Source organism: Sminthopsis crassicaudata, chromosome 4, assembly GCF_048593235.1.
Source record: "Sminthopsis crassicaudata isolate SCR6 chromosome 4, ASM4859323v1, whole genome shotgun sequence".
Taxonomy (NCBI): domain Eukaryota; kingdom Metazoa; phylum Chordata; class Mammalia; order Dasyuromorphia; family Dasyuridae; genus Sminthopsis; species Sminthopsis crassicaudata.
In genome coordinates, this window is record NC_133620.1 from 403294557 (window position 1) to 403320562 (window position 26006).

Here is a 26006-nt window from a genome sequence, read left to right on the forward strand (position 1 = left end):
ATCTTTTCATTTCTATTGATGCAGTAAATGTGCAATTGTTTTCTTGATTCTGTTTAATTCATTCTGCATCAATTCATCTAAATCTTCCCAGATTACTCTAAATTTCCCATTTTCATCATTTTTTTAATCATACAATAATCTTACATTAAATTCCTATGACATAGGTTTGGTTTGGTTTGGTTTTATTTTGTTTTTTCCTCAGGGAGCAGCTAGTTGGCACATGGATAAAGTGACAGGCCTGGAATCAGGAAGACTCATCTTCTTGAGTCCAAATGTGGCCTCAGATATTTACTAGCTACGTGACTCAGGGCAAGGAATTTAATTCTATTTGCCTCAGTTTGCTCATTTGTAAAATGAGCTGGAGAAAGAAGTCGCAAACCATTACAGTTTGCCAAGAAAACCCCATTGAAATTTAAGAGTCAGATACAACTCAACAACAGCTGGGTTGTTTGTTGCTGATGTTGTTTTTCCAGACAATTCTAAGTTGATGGGCCTCCTCAATTCTTTGCTACCACAAAAAGTCTTGTTGTGAATATTTTAGTATATATTTATTTTATTTCTGCCTCTAATTTCATTATGGTGTATATAGTGGAATATTTAGGGATATAAAGTTTAGTCACTTTTCATTTATAATTTCAAAATGATATCCAGACTAGTTTGGACTAAATCACAGTTATCTACTAACAATTCATTAGTGTGCCAGTTCTTCAATGGTTGTTGAATCTTCTCCTTTTTTGGTGATTTTTGCCAATTTATATGGTATGAGATAAAATTTCATTTATTTGTTTTAATTTGTTATCTGGAACATGTTTTCACACAGTCACACATAGTAATTTGCAATTGGAAAGCTGTTTATATTCTTTGACTCCTTAATTTCTGGAGGAATAATTCTTGATCTTATATTTTTGGTTAAATTCCCTATATATATTTTAGATACCAGACTTTTATCAGTGATATTTAATGCAAGTATTTCCTACTCTATCATTTTTTAAATTTTATTTAGACTTTTTTTTCCACAATATATATGCATGAGTAATTATTTTTATAATATTATCCCTTGTATTCATATTTCCAAATTATCCCCTCCCTCCCTCTACTCCCTCCCCCCAATGACAGGTAATCCCATACATTTTACATGTGTTACAATATAACCTAGATACAATATATGTGTGTAAATACCATTTTCTTGTTGCACATTAAGTATTAGCTTCCGAAGGTATAAGTAACCTGGGTAGATAGACAGTAGTGCTAACAATTTACATTCACTTCCCAGTGTTCCTTCTCTGGGTGTAGTTATTTCTGTCCATCATTGATCAACTAGAAGTGAGTTGGATCTTCTTTATGTTGAAGATATCCACTTCCATCAGAATACATCTTCATACAACATTGAAGTGTACAGAGATCTTCTGGTTCTATTCATTTCACTCAGTATCAGTTGATGTAAGTCTCTCCAAGCCTCTCTGTATTCCTCCTGCTGGTCATTTCTTACAGAGCAATAATATTCCATAACCTTCATATACCATAATTTACCCAACCATTCTCCAATTGAGGGACATCCATTCATCTTCCAGTTTCTAGCTACCTACTCTATCATTTTTTAAAATTCTATTTTCATTGATTTTATTTTTACAAAAGCTTTTTAATTTTATAGTCTTTTTTTGTTATCTCTTGTATCCCCTGTTAATAATTTTCCCCTAGCAATAGTTTTAAAAATACCTGACGGTGCAGAGAGGTGGCACAGTGGGTGGAGCACCAGCCCTGAAGTCAGGTTCAAATATGACTTCAAACACCTAATACCGCCTAGCTGTGTGACCCTGGGCAAGTCACTTAACCCCAATTACCTAAGCAAATAAAATAAAATAAAATAAAATAAAGGTACCTAATCTTGCTCTTTTTTAACTTTTTATAGAAAAATGCACATCATTAAAAAATTAGAAGAGAACCAGATCAATTGCTTTTCACAATGATAGATAGGTAAAGAATTCTTGTCAAATACATTATTTACAAGCCTTTTTTCATAGAAGTATCCCAGGTTTGTACTATGTGGCATTCCCAATTGACTGCAGTGTAAAGATCAAGTTGATTTTATATTAATGAAACCTAAAGAGCCAAGTCTACTAAGTATTTAAGAAGCTACTAATCTAGTCAAATGTAATGTCATTCTGGGGGAAATTGCATTTGAATTTTTTTAAACCGTTTTTTCCTATCTTTTTCTGCCATAAACTTCAATAATTATCATTTTTGGGTAACACACAAAAATAAATACATGATCCTTAACCTCAGGTTCTTGCAATCTAGTTAAAAAGACAAGACATGCAAATAAAAGACCAGCTAACAATAAAAAAGAAGCATATGATAATATGCAATAGAAATAAACTGCAACCTTTCCCAGTAAGATCAGGAGTGAAACAAGGTTGCCCACTATCACCATTACTATTCAATATAGTACTAGAAACGCTAGCCTTGGCAATAAGAGCCGAGAAAGAGATTCAAGGAATTAGAGTAGGAAATGAGGAAATCAAACTATCACTCTTTGCAGATGACATGATGGTATACTTAGAGAACCCCAAAGACTCTGCTAAAAAGCTACTGGAAATAATTCAAAATTTCAGCAAAGTGGCAGGATACAAAATAAATCCACATAAATCCTCAGCATTTTTATATATCACCAACAAAATGCAACAGCAAGAGATACAAAGAGAAATTCCATTCCAAACAAATGTTGAGAGTATAAAGTATTTGGGAATCCATCTACCAAAGAAAAGTCAGGAATTATATGAGAAAAATTACAAAACACTTGCCACAAAAATAAAGTCAGATTTAAATAATTGGAAAGACATTCAGTGCTCTTGGATAGGCCAAGCGAATATAATAAAGATGACAATACTCCCCAAACTAATCTATTTATTTAGTGCTATACCAATCAGACTCCCAAGAAACTATTTTAATGACCTAGAAAAAATAACAACAAAATTCATATGGAAGAATAAAAGGTCGAGAATTGCAAGGGAACTAATGAAAAAAAAGTCAGAGGAAGGTGGCTAAGTGTACCTGATCTAAAGCTATATTATATAGCAGCAGTCACCAAAACCATTTGGTATTGGCTAAGAAGTAGACTAGTCGATCAGTGGAACAGATTAGATACAAAGGACAAAAAAGGGTACATCTATAGCAATCTAATCTTTGACAAACCCAAAGATTCCAACATTAGGGATAAAAATTCATTATTCGGAAAAAACTGTTGGGAAAACTGGAAATTAGTATGGCAGAAATTAGATATGGATCCACACTTAATACCATATATCAAGATAAGATCAAAATGGGTCCATGATTTAGGCATAAAGAATGAGATCATAAATGGATTAGAGGAACAGAGAATAGTCTATCTATCAGACCTGTGGAGGAGGAAGGAATTTATGACCAGAGGAGAACTAGAGATCATTATTGATCACAAAATAGAAGATTCTGATTACATCAAACTAAAAAGTTTCTGTACAAACAATACTAATGCAAACAAGATTAGAAGGGAAGTAACAAATTGGGAAAATATTTTTAAAAGTAAAGGTTCTGACAAAGGTCTCATTTCCAAAATATATAGAGAACTGACCCTGATTTATAGGAAACCAAACCATTCTCCAATTGATAAATGGTCAAGGGATATGAACAGACAATTCTCAGATGATGAAATTGAAACTATTTCCACTCATATGAAAGAGTGTTCCAAATCACTACTGATCAGAGAAATGCAAATTAAGACAACTCTGAGATGCCACTACACACCTGTCAGATTGGCTAAGATGACAGGAACAAATAATGATGAATGTTGGAGGGGATGTGGGAAAACTGGACACTGATACATTGTTGGTGGAGTTGCTCTCCATTCTGGAGAGCAATTTGGAACTATGCCCAAAAAGTTGTCAAACTGTGCATACCCTTTGACCCAGCATTGCTGTTATTGGGATTATATCCCAAAGAAATACTAAAGAGTGGAAAGGGACCTGTATGTGCCAAAATGTTTGTGGCAGCTCTTTTTGTTGTAGCTAGAAACTGGAAGATGAATGGATGTCCATCAATTGGAGAATGGTTGGGTAAATTGTGGTATATGAAGGTTATGGAATATTATTGCTCTGTAAGAAATGACCAGCAGGAGGAATATAGAGAGGCCTGGAGAGACTTAAATCAACTGATGCTGAGTGAAATGAGCAGAACCAGAAGATCTCTGTACACTTCAATGCTGTATGAAGATGTATTCTGATGGAAGTGGATATCTTCAACATAAAGAAGATCCAACTCACTTCCAGTTGATCAATGATGGACAGAAATAACTATACCCAGAGAAGGAACACTGGGAAGTGAATGTAAATAGTTAGCACTACTGTCTATTTACCCAGGTTACTTATACCTTCGGAAGCTAATACTTAATGTGCAACAAGAAAATGGTATTTACACATATATATTGTATCTAGGTTATATTGTAACACATGTAAAATGTATGGGATTACCTGCCATGGGGGGGGGGGGGAGTGGAGGGAGGGAGGGGATAATTTGGAAAAATGAATTAAAAAAAAAAAAAAAAAAAAGAAGCATATGTTAAGTGCAAAATGAATGCCAGATAACAAATACAACAAGAATTCCTAGTCAGATGAAATTACAGTAAGTTAGAATATTCAAAAAAGACTCTATAGAGGAAGTGGAAATTTATCGAGGTTCTGAAAAATAAGTGAGATTCACATGAGGAGATTAGAAGAGAGAAAGCGCATTTTTCCAATAAGTAAATCACCTGCATTTAATTAAGCACCTATTTTGTGTCAGTGTTAAGCACTGGGGATATAAATAAAAGCAAAAGATAATTTCAGCTCTCAAGGGGCTCATAGTCCAATAGAACAAGTAGCTAAATGGTAAAATGGATAGAGCTGTGCAGAATGAGGAAGACCTAAATTCAAATCCAATCTTCACAGATTTTTGGTAACCATCCTGCTACTCATTTCTTATAGCACAATAGTATTCCATTATAATCATATAATACAACTTGTTCAACAATTCTCCAAACTGATGGGTATCCCCTCAATTACCAATTATTTATCAACACAAAAAGAGTTGTAATTTATTAATTTTTTTTACAAATAGATCCTCTTCCCTTCTCTGATCTTGCTGGAATACAGATGTAGTAGTGATATAGTTGGATCAAAGGATATACAGTTTTATAACCTTTAGAAATATTTCCAAATTGTTCTCTATTTCACAGCTACACTAACAATGCATTGAAGTCCCAATTTTTCCACATCCCCTCCAACATTTGTCAAAACACATACACACACACACAAACTTGTATATACATGTGTGCATACATACATGTACATATGTATTTGTAATGGATTTTGCTTTTCTTGCCTTCTCAGTAGGGAGGAGAGGGTATGTGGAAATATAAAAAAAAATTAAAGATTCTTTTTTTTTTTAATTTAATATATTATTTTATTTGCTCCTCGCAATAACTTTAGGTACTATTATTATCTCCATTTTACAAATGTGGTAACTGAGGCAGAATGAGATTAAATGACTTGCCCAGAATCACAGAAAGTATATGAAAATACATTTGAACTCAGGTCCATCCTGACTCTAGGCCCAGTATTCTAATCATTGCATCACCTACCTGTTTCTCTTCATTTGGTGTACATAATCTGTGAAAGATCATATATATAAGAATCAAATAGGATTAAAAAAAATGCATGGATGGCTTTCAAGCTTTACTGGTTTAGGGTACATCTACTTGATGAAATCATTGATCCAATATAGTACTGACACATCTCCCATTGTCTAGAAAAGTACCCTGCACAGGGTGGGTCCTCAATAAATTTTTATTGGCTCATCAAGAAAGGAGAGTTGGACTCAGAAGTATGATAAAGATAATAATGCTAAACTAAATAAATAAATAAATAAATAAATAAATTATTATAATGTTTTTTCTCTTAGAACCTTGAAGGGATTCACATATTTTATTTTTACTTAAAACAGGAATTGTAAGACAGGAAGAAAGTGAGATATTATAATATCAATATTTGTGAAATAGGAGGGAATAACCCAATGACAAAAATAATAAAATTATTTAGTGTTTTATGTACACACATTGCCTCATTTGAGCTTCACAAGAACCTTGTAAGAAAAGTAATAAAAGTATTATTGCCCCATTTTGCAGATGAGGTAATAGAAGCTAAAGAAGTTGAAATGATCTGCCACAAGGTCACATAGATAATGAGCATCAGGCCTGAGATTTGAATTCAGATCTCCCAACCCTATAGTCCAGTTATTTTTTTCACTACAACATGCTAATTATAAAGTCTAGTGCTTAGTATAGTGCACACAGTAGCAAACACAGTAGGTGTTTTATAATGTTTTTGGCTTTAAATGAGAATCTAAGCTCCCTTATGTCAGGGCCAAATTTGTTCTTTATTTTCAAAACCCATGTTCTCAGTGTTGGTGGGGGAGGGGAGATTTAAAGCTGAATTGCCTCCTCTATCAAGCCCCAAGAAAAGATCATATCCAACAAAATGCAGGTTAAACAGTTGTCAAATTCACTAGGAAGAGTCATGGTCCTAACTAGACCTCCTGGGAAGTAGACAAAATCAATTTGGCTAACTTGGTGGGCAATGTTTAACCATGTTAAGGGAGTTTCAGAACAAGCCTGACTTGTCAAAAACAATCCCAATCCCCAAAGGTTTGCCAGCAAGTCTCCTCCCTACCCCCCCCCTTAATAATGGGGGAAATCTATGTTTGAAACAATTGTGACAGTCAGCTAGAGTTGCTGCCAGGTCCTCGGATTCCCCCAGACTTCCCTGCCCTCTAGCAAAGGAGCTGACAAGCACTAGGTGTGCCTAAGTGATCCAAACACCTACTTGCCACTCCTACTTCCACCTCCATTTAGGGCTGGTGAGTCAGAGGGGTCAGATGGACTGATGCATTTAGTTTTGTTATTTTGCCAAGATATGCAAATAGTTAGAATTTCTCTCCCTGCTAGTCCTGCCTCCCTAATACTGTATATTCTCTTTGGGAGAGCAAAATATCCTCCTTACGTCTTCTCCCCAAAGGCAGGGTTGGAGGCTTCTGAGCAAGGTCACTAGTTCAGTAGGTATCAGCCCTTAAGGAGGGACAGCTCCCTAAATCAGACTGCCCTGAAAGCCCATACAGCTAGTGCAGTCATCATTAGCTATAATTAATCCTCCCCTAAATTGTCTCAGTCTTACTGAGCAGCTTCCAAAGCAGTGACTGAGCCTTCCCTGCCTGTCGAAACTTCGAAACTTCGGAGCAAACATTCCTGACCAGGTCTTTCAACCCAAACCCGATGACTGGTACCAGAAGAGTAAACAATGTTTGCCCCAATGGAGGCAAAACAAAAACTGGTTCTTCTGCTCTCCCACTCTCTTTATGACTTGTAAAGTTTTAATTATGCTTAACACAATACAGCTGAATTATTTTTCACCCCTTAAGAAGCCTCCAGACTATGACAAACAGTATTAGAAAGACAGAACTGAAGAATGATTGAAATTCTTCAATGTGTGAAGCCACACAAAACAATGTTAATTGGAAGTCTTAGTTATTTCACTTGCAAATGATAAAATGGTAACATCACCATTCACTGAAGCATCGGAAACACTAACACTGAGTAAAGATTGGTCCTTATCTTTTTCCTTATTTATTGCCCAGATTTTTAAAGAACTCCACTAGCATCATATATTTCAGGCTGGAAGGAACCTTTCACGCCATCCATCTAGTAAAAGGATTCTTAACATTTTTCATAGGATGGCCGCCTTTGGCAGTATCTGGTGAAGCCTAGGGATCCTTTCTTGAGAATAATATTTTTAAATGCATAAGATAAAACCAATAGAATTATCAAAGACATTGTAATGATACTGAAAAAACTCCTCATTTTATAGATAAACAAAACTAAGGCCAACAGATTTTCTCAATGTCACCCAGGAACTAAAAACTAAATAGCAAAGTCAAGTTTGGGACACAAGACCCCAACTGCAAATCTAGCACTCATTCTACTTTACCACTGTCATTGATTTTTCATAGACAGATGCGAAATCCTTGAAATAATTCATCAAAAGTTACAAAGCAAAATAAGTGGCACAATTAAGAAGAACCTTTAGATTTATACTTTCTTGAAAGATTCATTGCATTACTTATTAATGTCAGGCCAGTTTGAGATGCTCATGCCTAAGATCAATACATAGAAGTTCCTAACTATACATAAAACTTTTCCATTGGACTCAAAATGAAAACAAACCTGTTCACCTGTAAAAGGAAGCCTTGGTGTGTTATGCTGTGGAAACTACACTAGCAGTGGAGTCAAAAAACCTGAGATCTAGTCATAGCTCTTTTTCTTAATAGTTATACGAGTCTGAATGATTTACTTAGTCACTCAAAGCCTTGGGATTCTTATTTAATTAAGATTATAAACTTGGACTGAACAACCTCCAAAGTGCCTTCCAGATCTAATTTTTTATGATTTTAGATTTCTCCTTTTCTAAAGGAGAAAGACAATATTTTTTAATTGTTATTTGTCAGTATTGTTATCCCCATCAAATGTGAAGGCCTCTTAGCATGATGCATAGAGTGTTGGGATTGGGGTAAGGAAGCCTTGAGTTTAAATCTTGCCTCAAATAATTATCAGACATGCACCTTAACTTCCTTAACCGTAAAAGGGGCATAATAATAATACCTACCTCACAGCAACTCTGTGAGGATAAAATGAGGCAACTTATAAAAAGCATTGAAAACTATTATTATGAGACATCTGGGTGGAAGAGGGGATAGAATGCTGCCTCCAATACTGCCTAGCACTGTGACCCAGGAGAAGTATTCAACATTTCAGTTTCCTCATCAGCATCACAGATATGACCCCACTGTGACTTAATTGATAAATCTCAGATTTTTGCTTGAGAGACACAGAGATTAAGTAAATTATCTAGGGTCACTTTGTCAGGAGCAAGATTTGAAGCAGGGTTGTTGTGAATATCAAACAAGAGAACACAAGCAAAGAACTTTGTAAATCTTAAAGTGCTATATAAATCTATATGTCATTTTTGTAATTATTTTACTCATTAGGAATACCTCCAGAATATTATGATATCATGATAATTACACTAGTCAAGTTACTTTATGTAGTTGACTGACTGAATTCTAAAGGTAATCAGGTATAGCAAATAAAGGGCCAGCATTGGAATTAGGAAGATCTGGATCCAGATCTTGCTTGTGACACATACTGGCTGTGTAATTAAATTTCTCAATGCTACCCCACAACTCTCTAAGATTATAAATTACAGAAAGTTGCCAATCAACATCATTACAAGGAATATCCAGAGTAGGAGTTCCCACTATTGATGAAATCAAAAGTCCAGACCCTTTCCCCCACTGCCTTCCCTCCCAAAAAAAAAGACTGAATTGGATCTTTAGACAATTGATTTACATATATACATAAATTTATGTATGTAAGTTGATTTGCCTATACATAAAACTTGTGAAGACAGCAAAAATGAGTAAAAAGTAGATCATAATACAATGATAAAATCTATCGCATAATCTAGATATCAGCATGGTTCATCCACATAATTAATATATTTATAAGAATATAGGTGGTTCCTGTTATCCATCAACTAGTAGTCCCTATTACACCATGTCTTCACTGAATTAATTTGAATTAAATTATAAACAGAATTAACTTTGGTCTTTTTGACTCAAATTTTGAAAGGAACATTTGACTCAGAAAAAAAAGTGACTGAATGAACTACATCTAAACATGAGACCTCATGCAAACAGCACTCAGGGCAATGCTTAAAAAAAGTTTTATAAATATCTTTAATTTTTATACACTTCAATAATTTTTCTGAACATTGTTTCTCACCCTTCATGACCTTTCCTGATAGTAAAGAACAACAATCGAGCAAACTATTGTTGAGCAACTATCTCTGTTGTATTTGGCATCTATAATAATCTGACCTCTGGATTCAATATTGGTCATAGGATTTATCCTATGTTCAGTTGCCCTTTAGGCTATTTTTATTTACATTTTTGTAATTCTTATGTATCTTCTTCTGGGACTACTTATTTCACTCTGCATCAGTTCATATAAGTTTCTTTGAATTTCTCATATTTGTAATTTCTTTTGAAGATGCTATTCATTCAGGAAGATTTTTATTGCATAACTCTCAGATGGTAATAGGTGTCCAGTTATGCTGGGACTTAATTCTGGTCAAAAATTCATTGGATGTCAGGGCCAGAATTTTTTTCCATGGAAAGAAAAAAATAATACAAAGCTGATTATTGAACACGTGAGAACAGGAAAATTGGTGGACTTTTTCCAGTTAAATGTAGAAAGGGTACATAGAAAGGAAGAAATGCCTCTCTCCCTCTCCCCCCCCCCCAAAACAACAACAACAACAACAACAACAAAGCAACTGGGATCAGTCAACTTTGTCACACTGAGGTAAATTCACTCACTACCTTTCCCCAGGAAAGAAGTTGAGTTTCAAGAGAAAAGGGGGTGAGGGGGAAGGAATGGTAAAGGGTCTATGTTCCTCTCTACCTTTGTGTAGCAACGCTAATCAACATACTTTATTCCTCTGCTCTGTCGTTTGTCAGTTAAAACTGAGAAGTCTTTGACCACAAAGTCTTGTATGGGCCCCTAAATGCAGACAATTCAGAAGCCACTTTCTTCTTTGTGTATCCTCTAATGGTCCTTAAGCCCTAACTTGGAGAAGTAGGGTATTCATTGTTCATGTGCTCTGACAAAATATGTTTGCTTTCAGGATAAGTAAGGGTTAAAGCTCATTTGATTTCTTGGATTCTTGCCTAAATGGAGGTTTAATTTCCCTATCATGAGTATTAGATGCATTTACTTAATAAATAAAGGTATACAGAAGGCCATTTTGATAATTCCAAATCTATATGTTAGTGATTTATCTCTGCTATAGTTTTATACACATTAAAATAGCAATATACTACCATTCCATAAATATATATTCTATGGCACAACAGAAGCATAGGGTATTTACATAAATGTAGAGGGAATGTTCAATTGAAAATTGAAGACAGGATTATAAGACAAATATATCAGTAGTTAATAAATTACTACAGTATAAACATTAAATTATTATTTTTGTCATTATTACCTTTACATATGTATAGCAAGACATAATAGAGTGATAGTCTGAGAGTCAGGAAAGTTTGGATTTAGTCCCGCTCCTGACAAAGTAACCCTAGATAAATTACTTAATTTCTATATCCCTCCAACAAAAACCTAAGACTTATCAATTAAATCAGAGTGGGGTCATAATCAGTGCCAATGGAGAGTGTGCCCATATCAGGAGTCTTCTATGCTGACAAAAAACACAAATTATTAGGGGCAGCTAGGTGGTACAGTGGATAGAGCACCAGCCCTGAAGTCAGGAGGACTTAAATTCAAATCTGGCCTTAGACACTTAACATTTCCTAGCTGTGTGATCCTGGGCAAGTCACTTAACCCCAACTGCCTCCAAAAGAAAAAAAAAAATTCTCATATTTTACTGTACTTGACCTTTCTCAGGTTAACATCCTATATTTTTCCTCTCCTAGCCAAAATCTATGAAAATGCTTCCACTCAATACCTTCCCTACATCTCCTTTCACTTACTCCATTAATTCTTTGTGATTTAGATTCTAACCTCTTCATTTAACTGAAGCCACAGTTTCCAAAGTTACCAATGACTTCTTAGTTGTCAAGTCTAATGTTCTTTTCTCAGTTCTGCCTCTTGTTTGTTGTTGTTGTCCAATTTTTTGTGCATGTCTAAGCCTGGATTTGAACTAGTCTTCTTGCCTCCAGGTCTGACACTTTATCCACTGTACCTCCTAGCTGCCCCAAATCTTCCTGATTTATCTGCTACATTTGACAGTTTACCACCCTCCTGCATATTCTCTCCTCCGTGCTTTCATGGCACTATGTCCTTCTGGTTCTTCTCCTTCCTGTATGACCTCTCTCAGTCTCCTTTGCTAACTCATCATCATATCACATGCTCTAACCTATGCTTTTTTTTTTTTCTCCCTCAACACCTACTCATCCATCATACTCCCCATCCCCATCCCAGAAAAAGCTCATTATCAGGAAAATCATCATCTCAGAGATTTCACCAGTTTGGATACTCATAACAGCAGGTGCTTCAGTGAATTCTGCCCCCTCATTCAGAGGGGCAGACAAAAAGGTGGAAAGTGGGACAAAAATCTCTTCCTAAATTCCCTATTTAAATAAAGGGTTAAGAAGCCCATCCAACTCTTCATTTCCATAAGCTGCTACACTAACATCATGCTCTACTCCCTAGTCCCACTTCCAATCTTTTACAGCTTTCTTTTGTGTATTGTCCTACCCACTAACTCACCAGTTTATTTTCCTTAAGAGCAGGTCCTATCATTTAATTGTATCCCAATAAGTACTTAATAAATGTGTATTATATTGTACTTCATGTTGTATTGCATTCTAGTACACTCTCTTAGTAACCTCATCAACTCCCATGGGTTTAGTTCATTTCTCTTCAGATGACTGAGAAACAAGGAGACAGTCACAGATAGAAGTAGAGAGAAAGGAAAATAAAAAGAAGAAAAGATATACAAACACACACATATTTGTGCTAGTACCATATTTATGTATCCATGTCTAATTGATTATTGTAATTTCAAACCGAATATCCCAGAAACATCTCAGACACAGCATATTCAATGCTGAACTCATTAGCTTTCTCCTCCAATCCTCTCTTCTTTTAAACTTCCTTCTTTCCGTCCAAGTCACTATCATCCTTCCAGTGGCTTATGTTTACTCTGCATGGTTAATCAGTAGCTGAATCTTGCCATTTCTGTCTTCACATTTTGCATGCTGCACGTTCACACAGCTTCCACCTTAGTTCAGGCTCTCATCACCTCTCACTTATACTGTTGCAACCACCTCCTAAATGGGTCTCCCTGTTCTACATTCCACTACATTTGAGCTCTAGATTCCTGACAAAGTAATTTTTCATACATTTTTGGTAACTGGCAAATGAGGGCACAGTCCTCAAAGCATGTACCCTCTCCTCTGTTTAGCTGCTAATATACATGGAGGATTGAACCTATTTTGTGAAACTCCCTGATTCTCTGGTTCTTGTCATCTTACCATGGGGTGATGAAAAGCCCTTCAAACATACATAAAGTTCAAGCAGGAACAGGTGAAATTGATCTGTCTCTTCCCTAGAAGAGATACATGGTACTCCATCTCCAACCTTGACAGTGATCATCCATTTTACCTAGAATGCATCCTTGACTCACCTCAGAGTCTTTTAAGACAAAGTGATAATACCATCTTTTATGTAAAGTCTTTCCTGATCTCCTCAACTACTAGTGACCTCCCTCCTCAGCTATCTTGTACTTAACTAATTTGCACATATTTGTTATCTAATCACTCTATATTTAGGTTGTGTTATTTTTATATCTGCTTGATATCTCCCCATTTAGAATGTGAGTTCCCTATAAGGATTGTTTGTACTTATATCCTCCACAAAGTGCCTGGCACAGAATAGGTATTTAATAAATATTTGTTGATTGATTTGTGTTACTATCATGAAATGTTTAAAAGAAAATCCAGTGAAAAATCTCCAGTGCAAAAGATAGGTTATGGAGGGTTTACAGAAAGTCATGGACAAGACCTAAAGTATTATCATCTTTATTATCTTCATCTATCATCAAGATTTTCTGGGTTTCTACCAGCTTTCAAAACTAGCCTTCATTCTGGATGACTTTTAATGTATAATAATGATGTTAGAATTGTAGAATAATAGTTTATACATTAATAGAAAACAGTCATTTTGCATGTATGCATAATCAAGTTTCACTAAAAATCTTTCCAGGTTAGAAGCACGAGCCAGAGTTCACATTCAGCAAGAGCACATCTATATCATAAGAAGGCAGTGTAGAATTCTTGTTGGAGGGTCAGTTGTCTTTTTGTTTGGTTTGGTTTTTGCTGTTTTTGAGGCATCTTACACCAAAAGACTTAATCATTTAAAAAATTATATATATATATGCATATATATAATTTCATAACCTTAAACAGATATAACCTTTAAATCCTAAAATTAGAAAGGACCATAAAAGTCATCTGATCCATCCACATTCCATAATGAGAATATGTAGCAGCATTTTTAAAATGGCAAAATGCTTTATATCATGTGATCCTCACAACCCTGGAAAATAGGTTCTCTTGTTATTCCCATTTTACAAATGAAGAAATTGAGGCTTAGAGAGACTAAATAAATTGTCTAGGATCACACAGCTTTAAGTGTCTGGAGTGATTTTGAAATCTGGCTTTCCTGATTCCCAAGACTGTCTCCACTATAACACAAGCAAACTTGCACTCCAAATTATCCAATATATAATTCTAAACTCTGTTTTGCACACCTGCCTGAGGATACATGGATAATGTATTTATTCATTAGTGACTAACCTAAAGAACAACTGAAAGGGAATTGTTAGCTAAAAATCCTGGGAAGAGCCTTAGTAAATTCTCAACAGAGTAAAAAGAGCTTTTGTGACTGTAGGTTTTATGTCAGGCTGAGAAAGTATGGGTGTCAAGAAAAAGATAAGGCCTTTGAGAATTATTCCCTGAATTCTGTGGCATATATGCCCATATAGGTACTCCAAGTTGATTACACCTTTTAGACCAGGAGTTCCTAACCATTTTGCATCAGGGACTCCTTCCACAATCTGGTGAAATCTATGGACTCCATTCACAAAATATCTGAAACAACATTAAAACACATAGGATTAAAAAGGAAACCAATTATATTAAAATTCAGTCATCATTAAAAAAAAAATTCAAGGACTCTAGGTGAAGTTACTCTATTCTAGAAGAACAGCAGATCTAATAAAAGAGTTTCCATAACCTATCTGGATGTCAGTTCCTAGATACTGAGCCGAAGCTATCTAGCTCTATCTCTGTTAGATATCTATAGCAGTTGCTTCCTTTGCCAGCTGACTTGGCTAGAGCTACTAATGGAGTTTAGATAATAAAGTGAAGAGGCCTATGTAAGTCAAGTCTGTTTGTTTCTTATCCTAGGATCCCCTACTTACTCTATTACAGATCCACACAGTTTAGTGATCCTTACCACAGTAATAGAAATGGTTGACAAGAAAAAATGATGAATGGCTTCAAGGAGAGAAGTGCCATTTCTATTTTTTTCAACCCTTCCCCCAGCCCTTCCTTTGCCAGGGCAAATTAGAAAGTAAGAATAATTAATGTTCCACCAAAAAAGAGTTCTTTCTTACTTTGGTGCTGAGCTCTGAGGCCATAGATCACTCAGCAGGTAGAGGCAGTTCTAGGGAAGTAAAGAAGTTCTGGGGTTTTGGGCCTCTATTCCAAGCCTTCCAATGAAGTTAAATCTGCTCCCTAAGGTAGCCCATTCCCTTTCTGGATGGCTCCAATCACCAAAAATTGTCTCCCAATATGAATCTCAAATTGGGCCCTCAGCAATCCTCCACCTCCCACCCATCAACACCACCACTAATTTGCTCCTACATCTGCCTTCTGAGATCAAGAAACCCAAGTCCATTTGACTGTGGGTACAAACTTGTGATAATTACCAGATACTTTATCACTCAATGTATATATACTCCCCAGGATCTAGCCTTCTTCACTAAGAACATAGAGCCAACCAACAAGAAATCCTCTCCCTTACTCCTCAAAATTTCTTCCATTGCCATCATTCTTTCTTCTTTTCCTTATATCTAAGAGAAAAAATGTATCTCAATTCTTTTTTAAAAGTTAGTTCCTCAGGACAACTAGGTGATGCAGTGGATAGAATGCAGCCCTGAAGTCAGGAGGACCTGAGTTCAAATCTGAGATCAGATACTTAACACTTCCTAGCTGTGTGACCCTGGGCAAGTCTCTTAACCCCAATTGTCTCAGAAAAAAAAAAAAAATAGATGAGAAGCAGATCATATACCTCTCACATCTATGGTTAAGAGATGCATTCTTAACCAAACAAGGAATAAAGGCAAAAGATAAAATAGATTAACTCTGATTACATGAAACCAAAAATTTACTGTGCAGACAAAATTAATGCACATAAGAAGAGAAGTGAGTGAATGGGGGAAAATCTTTGTATCAAATTTCTCTTATAAATATTTGGTATCCAAGCTGTGTAAACAACACATAAATAAATAAATGTCTGAAAGCTATTCCTCAATAAATAAGTAAAGGAAAATACACAGCTGTCAAAAGAATTGCAAAATATTCACAATCACATAAAAAAATGCACTGAATAACAACGAACTAGAGAAATACAAATTAAAACAAACCTGCAGTTTTACTTCACACTCAACAAATTGGAAAAGATGACAAAAATGGCAACAGTTAATGCTAGAAGGATTGTAGAATGCTAACCACACCAATACATTATTGGTAGAGCTGTGAAATGGCACAATCATTTTGGAAAGCAATTTGGAATTATATAAATAAAATGATTAAAATTTCAATACCTTTTGGACCACAAACTACATTACTGGACTTATAATTCAAAGAAACCATTGATAATAATTCTAGTGCCTTCCCTCTGTTAATTACTTCCCATATATCCTATACAAAGCTTGCTTTATATATATATATATATCTCTGTTTGAATATTGTCTCCTTCATTAGATTGTGAGCTCCTTCAGGGCAGAGGTTTTTGTATCCCTAGCACATAGCACAGTTCTGACACATAATAGGCACTTAACAAATATTTAATGATTCACTCAATAATGTTTATTGATTGATTTTAAAAAGTCCCTATACATCATAATATTTATAGCAGAACTTTTTGCAATAGCAAAGACTGGAAACAAAGTAGATGGCTGTCAATTAGGGAAAGGCTAAATAAATTTTGATACTATGCTTAAGAAATAACATATGTGATAAATACAAACACGGGAATATCTACATGAACTGACACAGAATGAAGTAAACACAGTCAAGAAAACAATATACAACAGTAATTTCAACTGTGCAAATGGAAAGAACAAACACATATCAGAAAATCAAAAGTGACCATAACAAAATTATGGAACAGAAGGGAGTACAAGGGATAATGTAAAAAATTATCTATGCATTTGAACTGTCAAAAAAATGTTATAATTATAAAATTAATAAAAAAATTATAAAGGTCAATCATGGGAAGACACCCTCAACCCATTCTTTTGTGAAAAGGAAGATGGTCTACATGTGTTAGGCATTATACATGTTTTGAATTTTTTCAATGTACTGATCAGTTATGCTGATCTTTTTTCTTCTTTTAAAATATTAGTTATTTGGGATGGCTTAGTTTAATATGGGAGGAAAAGAGGAGGGATATTGGGATTAGCTATGATGATATAAAAAAGAAAACTTTGATAAAAACTTATTTTAAGAAAAAGAAGTCAAAAAAAATTTTCATTCTAGTTTTGTACATATTGGTATAGAGGAACAACCATACATTAACCCAGAGTCAACATGTGCTTACAAATAATACTACATAGAGATGATAAAGATCAGACTAGACTAATTTCCTTTTGTCTCTTTGCAAGTTGGGGTGTGTATATATGTATTTATTTTTAATCAGACGTGTGTTTTCAATGGTGCAGCGAACCCATTATTAGACAACAATCATTTTTTAACCATTGTTCTGTGCCAGGTTCTATACCATTGCTACAGATATAAAGAAGATAAAAACAGTTTCTGTTATCTCACATTCTAATGAAGACAGTACATAAATAACTAGATAAATATAAGCTACATACATAGTGAATAGAAGGTTAGACACTATTTTCTTTTCTTTTTTTTTTTTTTAGGATGAAGATTTTTTTTTATTTTATTTATAATTTTTTGACAGTATATATGCATGAGTAACTTTTTTTTTTATAACATTATCGCTTGTATTCATTTTTCCAAATTATCCTCTCCCTCCCTCTACTCCCTTCCCTTGATGACAGGCAATCCCACATATTTTATATGTTAGACACTAGTTTCAAAGAGAAGAAACTAGTTTAAGTTTAGCTGAAAGGGCCAAGAAAGGCTTTCTGTGGAATTTAGAATTTGAACTCAGGTTCCAAGAGGGTCAGAAAAGTTAAGAAGGGAGCAGCCTAGGCTAGTAAAACTGGATCATGGAATTTATTGAAGGGAATAAAGTAAAAGAAAACTGGAAAGGTGGGAGGGACTATAATGTGAATAGTTTCATAAGCCAGCCAGAAGATCTTGTATTTGATTCTGGAGGTAATAGAGATCCTTTAATTTTATTGAGTAAGATAACATAATCACACTCAGGCTTTAGAAAAATCATTTTGGCAGCTAAGAGGATGGATTCAAGTAGGAAGAAATATGAGGCAAGAAGATCAATTAGAAGGCTCTTGAAAGATGGAAGATGAGGAAATCCACTGAACTACCTCAGTGACTATGAGGATAGAGAAAAGGGGAACTGTATAAGAAATGTTGTGAATACAGAAATGATGATATTTGAAAACAGGTGGCATATATTGGCTAAGTGAAAAGAAGAGTTAAGGATGATACTGTAAGCCTTGGTGCCTAGGAAAACAGTAGTCCCCTCGATAGTAAATGAAAATGGGTAAAGAAAAGGGTTTTAGGAGAGGAAAAAAAAAAGACTTCTATTTTGGACATGTTGAGTTTCAGATGTCCACAGGACATCCAGTTTGAGATGTACAAAAGACAAGAACTATAGATCAGAAAAGAAACTATATAGATCTGGGGAAAATTTACTTAGAGATAATAATAGAACCATGGGACCTGATGAGGTCACTAAATGAGATAGTAAACATCAAAAATGAAAAGTCTAGGAGAGAAGAGCATGAGAGACACTCACTACTCAAGAAATTCTATTAATGACAAACACTTGGTTGCAATTTAAGTAATTCCCTTGTACATGTGTGCCCAGAGCTTGGTATACATAATAGACATTTGCTAATTGTTTGTTGATGGTTAAATTGATTATTTTGTTAAATTAAAAGAATAGTTTATTCTTGGACAATTTGGGCAAGGAGGAGGATTGCGGGGGCGGGGAGGAGAAGGACGTGGGTATAATCTGCAAAGACAACTTTTTCAATAAAATATTAACTCTTGAAAGTTTTTCTTTTTAAGTACTGCTTTCAATTATTTGAAAACTAATTATTAGTAGAGTGATCTTTAAAGTAGCCTTCCGGATTCCAAATCTTACTGTTCTGTCCCATTAAAACTTTCCTGTCCTATGTCCCATTGTTCTGCTTTCCAAAATTCCTAACTAATCTGACAAACAAATCCTAGAGTTGAGTCGAAGGCTCTCTTCTCTAACTTGGTGACCTCATTAGCTCCCATGGGTTCAATTACCATCTCTATGCAGATGATTCCCAGATTTGAATATCTTTTTATTGGGTGCTAACAGCTTCATATGTCAACCTTTTCTAAGGGAAATACTGAGATTGTAACTTGGGCCTTCTACAGACAATGACAATTCAGTGAGATGGGTCTGATGGCACCCGGGTTATCCCTTGGGACCTTCAGAAAGGCAGGTGGGCTTTTGTGGAATTGCTACAAATACTGCAAGGGGGTGACCAGCTACCCTGGCACCCACAGGGCTCACCCCAGGGACATGATTCTGGCACATGGTACTGATTAATGCCTGTTCTGCTCCCGCCTTCTCCTCCCTAGTTACTTACAAGGTGGGAATGGAGAAAACAAGAAATGACCAGGATTGCTCTGGCCTCTCTTGAACAATAACCTGACTTTTGGCCTTTTCAGGTTAGCATTCAGGACTCTGTTCTTGGTGGAATCAGGAAAGGGAAGAAGGAAAAAGAAATCAAGAGATGTGGCCCACCCATTGTCAATATGACAACCATCCCCAGCAGGCCCAATGATTGACAGATGATTTAGCCAATAAAATTCATGGAAGGGAGAGAAGGGAGAGACCGACATGACAGAGACAGAGAGACAAAGCAAGAAAAGTTGGAAAGAGGTACATAGAAGATGAGACCAAGGCAGCAGAAACGGAACAAAAGACTGAGTTGTTTCCTCCCCCTAAGTTTTAATGTGATTTAATATTAAACATAAAATGTCTGAATTAGATGGACCCTAAGATATCACCTAGTGAAGTCCAATCCTCCCATTTTACAAATGAGCAAACAGATCCTGAATGGTCAGAGGAGCAAGGTTTAAAAGGAGAAAGACTCGTTCAAAGTCACCAGTGAATTCATCTTCTTGAAGTTGATGGAACCTCAGTGAGAAAAAAATCCCTTCATATAGTCATGACAGGCTCTCTTAGAAGAGAGGATACACTGGCACTTACCAGTAGTAGTAGTTTCAGAGTTGAACTACCAAGCCATTGTACACATAACAGGGCAAAGTTTAATAACCCACTGATAGGGCAACCTCTATTCTGTTTCCTGCACTGACACTTAGTGAATTTAATGCAACAATATTTTGCCTCCAGTATCTATGAATCTATGAAAACGCTACTATTTATGACTGACATTGCAAGTAAAGAAATAAAAATAGAAATAATAATAATAGCTGACACTTTATAAAAGTTGAATAGCATTTGTGAAATTAAGAATAAGACCAGACAAAAGGAACTGCTGTCTGAAGTCTACAGAAGGGCTTCCATTGCTATTAAGGTTTGCAAAGCACTTTACAGACATTATCTCATTTGATCTCTACAACATCTCTGTGAGAAGCTCAGAAAAGTTCTCTTACCTCTAGCTAGTAACTGCTGAATTCAAATGCAGATCTTCCTCCAAGTACAGCAGTATTTCTACTAGAAATTTAAAAAAAAAAAAAAAAAAGGTTAGTGATTTTAGATTTTTCCTAAAATCCAGAGTTTCCAATTTAAGGTCCTAGGACTCAGGACTCTGCTTTTATAGCACTCATTTTCTATACTGCTTTTTTTTTCTTTTCTTTTCTTTTCTTTTTCTTTTTTTTTTTAACAATTAATAAGATGGAGAAATAAAGAGTAAGAAAGTATATTGTCTATCTTTTTATCTATCTATCTACATCTATTTTCATCTCTACATATTACATCTACATCTATCTATATCTATCACATCTATCCAAGTCAATTTATTCATCTATTTCCATCTATCTTTCTATCTCTATCTGATGAAATGGAGATAGAAGGCATCTATGGAGTAAGGGGTAGATACATCAGTCCTTTTTAGAAGGTCAAACAGAAATGCTGCTTTTATCTCTCAGAACACCAAAGTTTATCAGATATTAGTCAACAAGCCTGTCTTGAGAAGTTTTTCAAATAGTAATCAGTGAAGTTACTATACCTAAATAGTATAGTAATAAAGAGCTAGTGTTTTCTTCTCAGTGAAAACTATTCAAATCTGCCTCATATTATTTCCTAAAAGTTTATATTATTGTAATTTATCATTGCCATATTCACATATAGTATTATAACAGTAAGCTCAACTTAGATTTTTAAAAAACCAATTAATTGGAAAATGTCCATGATCTTTTAGACATATTTCTCTATATTAAAAAGAAACTACCATTGGCTTTAAAATTCTAAATTGAAAGAATTAACAATCAAATTTTAATTTTGTATACAGAATGTAATTTACATATATATATATGCACACACACAGAGATATTTTATTAAAAATATGATTTAATTTTAAACATGTACTTAACTTAGTATTTAATGGTATTTTTGCTGTTAATCACTACTTATTATTACTACAAGACCAGAGGTTTACACAGCTTTTTATAAAAGTTGAGCAGCAGATGTGAAATGAAGAATATGTAAGATAGCCCAGAAGGGCCTGCTGTCTAGATTCTACATAGGGGCTCCCAGTGCTATTAATTATTTATCCACTCTTGAATGTTAATAAATAGGAATGTCATTTTACCCTTTATCCCCTTGATGAATTTAAACAAATGAGAGCTAGAAGGAAGGATGGACAAATAGATCCTATTAGGGGCATGAATGGAGGAGTAAACAAAACAAGACTTAAAAAGAAAACTTAATACATTTCATTCCAGCTGAGGATCAATAATATTTCTCTCATTTTTATTGATATCAAGTCCACATGAGCAGTGCATTGCAATGTAATAATAATTTCAATGTGGTTTTTAGTGTGCTTATTTTCTAAATGAGACTAGGGATAGGAATTGGACCTATAACTTCACTAGTATAATGAAATCTTGGGTGAAGAAACTCCTTTTACCTATGTAGATGAATAACTTCTCTGGAATTCACAATCTTAGAAGAGGGAGTTTTAACCTTTTATGCATGCCAGGGGCCCCTTGTCTGGTAAAATCTATACACCCTTCTCGGAATCACATTTTTCAAAATACATAAAATTAAATACACAGGATTACAAAGAAAACCAATTACATTGAAATAAAGATATAATTTTTCCCATCCAAGTTCATGGACCTCCTGAAATCTATGTAATCTAGTGTTCTAAAAATCAAGCACTGAATTTACAAGGAAGACGTGGATGCAAATCCTGTTTCTGGCATTAGCTATGTGAGCCCAAACTAGTCTACTTAATTTTTCTCAACCTCAGTTTACTCATTTTAAAATGAGGATTATGATAAAGGGTAGTTTTGAAGATCAGATGAGATAATAATAATCATCTATATAGTGCTATGTGTTAATCGGATCCTTAAAGTTAACTGATGATATCATAAGGCATTACATTTCATAGGAACCTAGAGCTGGATGATACTTCACAGGTAATCTGCACAAAATATCTGACTAAATATTGGAGACCCAAGTGATGTCTCAGTCCTTTGTGACTTATAAGTCCCATTAAACATCCACATTGTTGTTTTTAATTATTTTAAACCAGGAAGCTTTTTATGTTTTATATCCATATCACTGCTTTTCATTCATTCCACATCCATTTAAGTGTCCAATGTGTTTAAGTTCCTGTGCAGAGCCTTAGGAAAATACAAACTCTAAGTAATTAATTATCTTTGCTTTTAAAAAGATTGTAGTGAAATAGGAAATGACAATAGGGGTAAAGCCTCTGAATTTCCCTATAGAGTTATAGCCCCACAAGGTAAGTGATCAATAAAGACCCATTTATTAACTCAAAAGCGTCAAGCTCACTGCTCAAATATTCCCCATGGATCATCTATTTAAATTCTTCCTCCAAGGATATGGATCATAATCCATCCATGCCTCCCCATCCTATGACATTTGTTCATGTCTTCTTCCAGATTTGCCATAGAAAGGTCACCCTTAATGCTGGAGGCCCTTCTTGATTTCTCCTGACGTCCTGAATTGACTAGTAGAGCTTTCAAAATATCCACCTCTCTTTCCTCACCATCAACATCTGACTTGTCCATATTCTCTTTCCATCACACATTTCCCTTGTGACACCTTTTATTCTTCTTCAAGGTTCCTCACAGGTTACATGTTGCTGCCTGTTTATGTTTTATAAATTAAGTATAAATACACGCTTAAATTATATACAGAGAGAGACAGAGACACAGACAGACAGAGAGACTATTTGGATCTTTATTCTTAAATCTACTCATAGTTACCTCACTTTTAGAACTGTAAGAAATATACTATCTGTAATTTGGGGAAGAAATCATCTTTACATTCAGGTATTAGAGGTGCCAACCCAGCACCTAGTCTCCTAGGGACAGAGAATTTCTATCTTCAGGCACCTAAAAGGCAGAACAAATAGAGCACTGCATTTATAATCAGGAAGACCAGGGTTCAACAAAAGATGACTATAAGAGATGTCAAAAGGCATCACATTTCACAGGATCATAGGTCTGGAGATAGAAGGGACCTTATGTACCATCTAGAAAGAAAACTGAGGTCAGAAGGATTAAGTGATTTGCTTAAGGCAGGTTGTGTTTAAGTGCCAAATAAGTGATATAGATCAAAGCTTCTTGAACTCTAAGTCCATACGGGGTCACATAACTGAATATGGGGGTCACAAAATTATGGTTTATTATCGGTAAATGTCTGACTTGTATACCTATTTTATATTCCTACATGGCTAAGTCACACAAAAATTTCTTGGGCAAAAAAGAGTTGTAGGTGAAAAAATGTCAAAAAGTCCTGTTACAGATAATGAATGCTGTAAATAAGAGGGAGAGACCATTGGCCTTGTTATGGCCAAGGAAAGTTAAATGAATAAAGCTGGAACTGAGCTGGTCTTGAAGGGGAGGTAGTAATTAAACTGGTAGAAAGGAAGGAGTAGGTATGCACAAGCAAAGCCACAGAGGTAAGAAAAAGCATGGCAAATTTGGACTCCAAAACAGAGTAATGGATAGTAAGGTCAGAAAGGTAGGTTAATTAGAACAATGTTGTAGAAGACTAGTCTAGCCTTCTTCTTGATTTAAGAAGTCTGAAACTGATCCAGTATAGAATGGGAAGTTATTGAAAGTTTTTTAGTGGAATGTGAAATAACATGAAAAAAATCTTTGCTTTTGGAAGATACATCTGACAGAGATGAGTCGGAAGATTTGGCTCTATGCATTATAAATATTCCAAATTGCCCAGAGAATAGGTGTGTGTTTTTTTTTTTCCTTGAACCAGTGGTTTAAAAGGGAAAAATCGGCTTATATATGCAATTCTGATAAGAAACATTCCATAGAGAAGAAGCCAGATGGTTGGAAAGCATTTTACTATGTTTTAATCAAGGGGACTTCAGGGACTAATACTTGATATTGCCTCTTAAATCCAGTACTTTTCCTTTTTGTCTTTTTACATTTATTAAATAAATGTAGATTTTTAGCTATCTTTGAGTACCTGTGTACTTTATAAAACTTACAGAGGTTAATCAGAAATTTATCCTAAGTGCAGCATCAGGCCAAAATGTTATCATAAAATACTTTGCAAACATAAAGCCCTACATAAACCATAATAACAATAGTACTACTAATAATAAGGTTGACTGAAAGCTATAATATGCTAATAAGGATCTTTGAAGGTGTTTACTATCTAGTAATTCAGGCTTTGCTGGATATAGTGACCATGCCCTTAGACCTTAGACAGGGCCTATCTAAATAAAAACAGCTCATGTGAGTCACCTTTCTCAGGCACCTGAAAGCATACAAAAATTACTAAAAAAAATTTATCACTAAAAATGCATCAGTATTTCTCAATGTTTACTCTTCCTACTCTCCTAAAGTTCAAATTTAAATTAATTTTATACAAAAATCATTTCATTATATATTTTAAATTCCTTTAATCCTGAAATCTTCAAAATCCTTTCATTTACAAACTACTAATATTATAACTTTAACAAACCTAAGTTTTTTGGTAAATTCCATATGATAGGCCTATGACTTGCTCAGGAACACACAGTATCTGAGGCTGGATTTGAACTTTGGTCTTCCTAGGCCTAGGCCTAGTACTTTCTCTTACTGCCTATAAGAAAACCACAGATTGGCATTGCCTATGTTGTATAAGTCAATATGTAGCCCAATCTCTGAGTTTCATACCATTATGAGCAAGATGGCTTCTAAGGTTCCTTCCAACTCAAACATCTATGAGCCTATGAATGAATAACTGCGATCTATGCATTTGTATCATGTAATTAGATGATCAAGATTCAGCCCAATAATGGTGAGGAAGAATATTGTCAATGATTTTGACATGAGGAGACATAAATTATTTCATCACATTTCAACCCCTATGACCAAAAAAGGAAACAGGCTGATCATGCACAACAGATACTCTAAGTGCTCTCTGTTCATTCAGCACAGATTTATCTTAAGCTATGTGCCAGACACTGTGCTGAGGATAAAAAGACAGGAAGAAAAAAAGTCTCTGATCTTGCAGACCTTCCATACTATTAAGGGAAAGAATAGGAAACAAAAGTGAATCTAAAATATAGACAAAGTAAGCTCCTGCGGGGAGGGTGCTAGCCACTGAGGGCAGTCAGCAAGGCCTTGTGCAGACGGCAGAGTGTACACTGGGCCTTGAGGGAAGCGAGGGATTCTAAAAGAAGGTTGTGGAGAGGAAGTGCATTCCAGGCGTA

The 26006-nt window shown here is 35.1% G+C and overlaps 1 long non-coding RNA gene across 4 annotated transcripts in view; it reads right to left on the minus strand.

Annotated features, from left to right (window-relative positions):
* LOC141539620 (uncharacterized) overlaps window positions 1–26006 on the minus strand; it is a 97194-nt gene that overhangs the window by 69699 nt on the left and 1489 nt on the right. For 3 of the 4 annotated variants that reach the window (XR_012481342.1, XR_012481341.1, XR_012481340.1), the window contains exon 2: window positions 20743–20803. This is a non-coding gene — a long non-coding RNA (uncharacterized LOC141539620). Of the gene's footprint in view, window positions 1–14050; window positions 14791–20742; window positions 20804–26006 lie in introns of those variants that run through there. The other variant, XR_012481343.1, reaches the window with a different exon arrangement.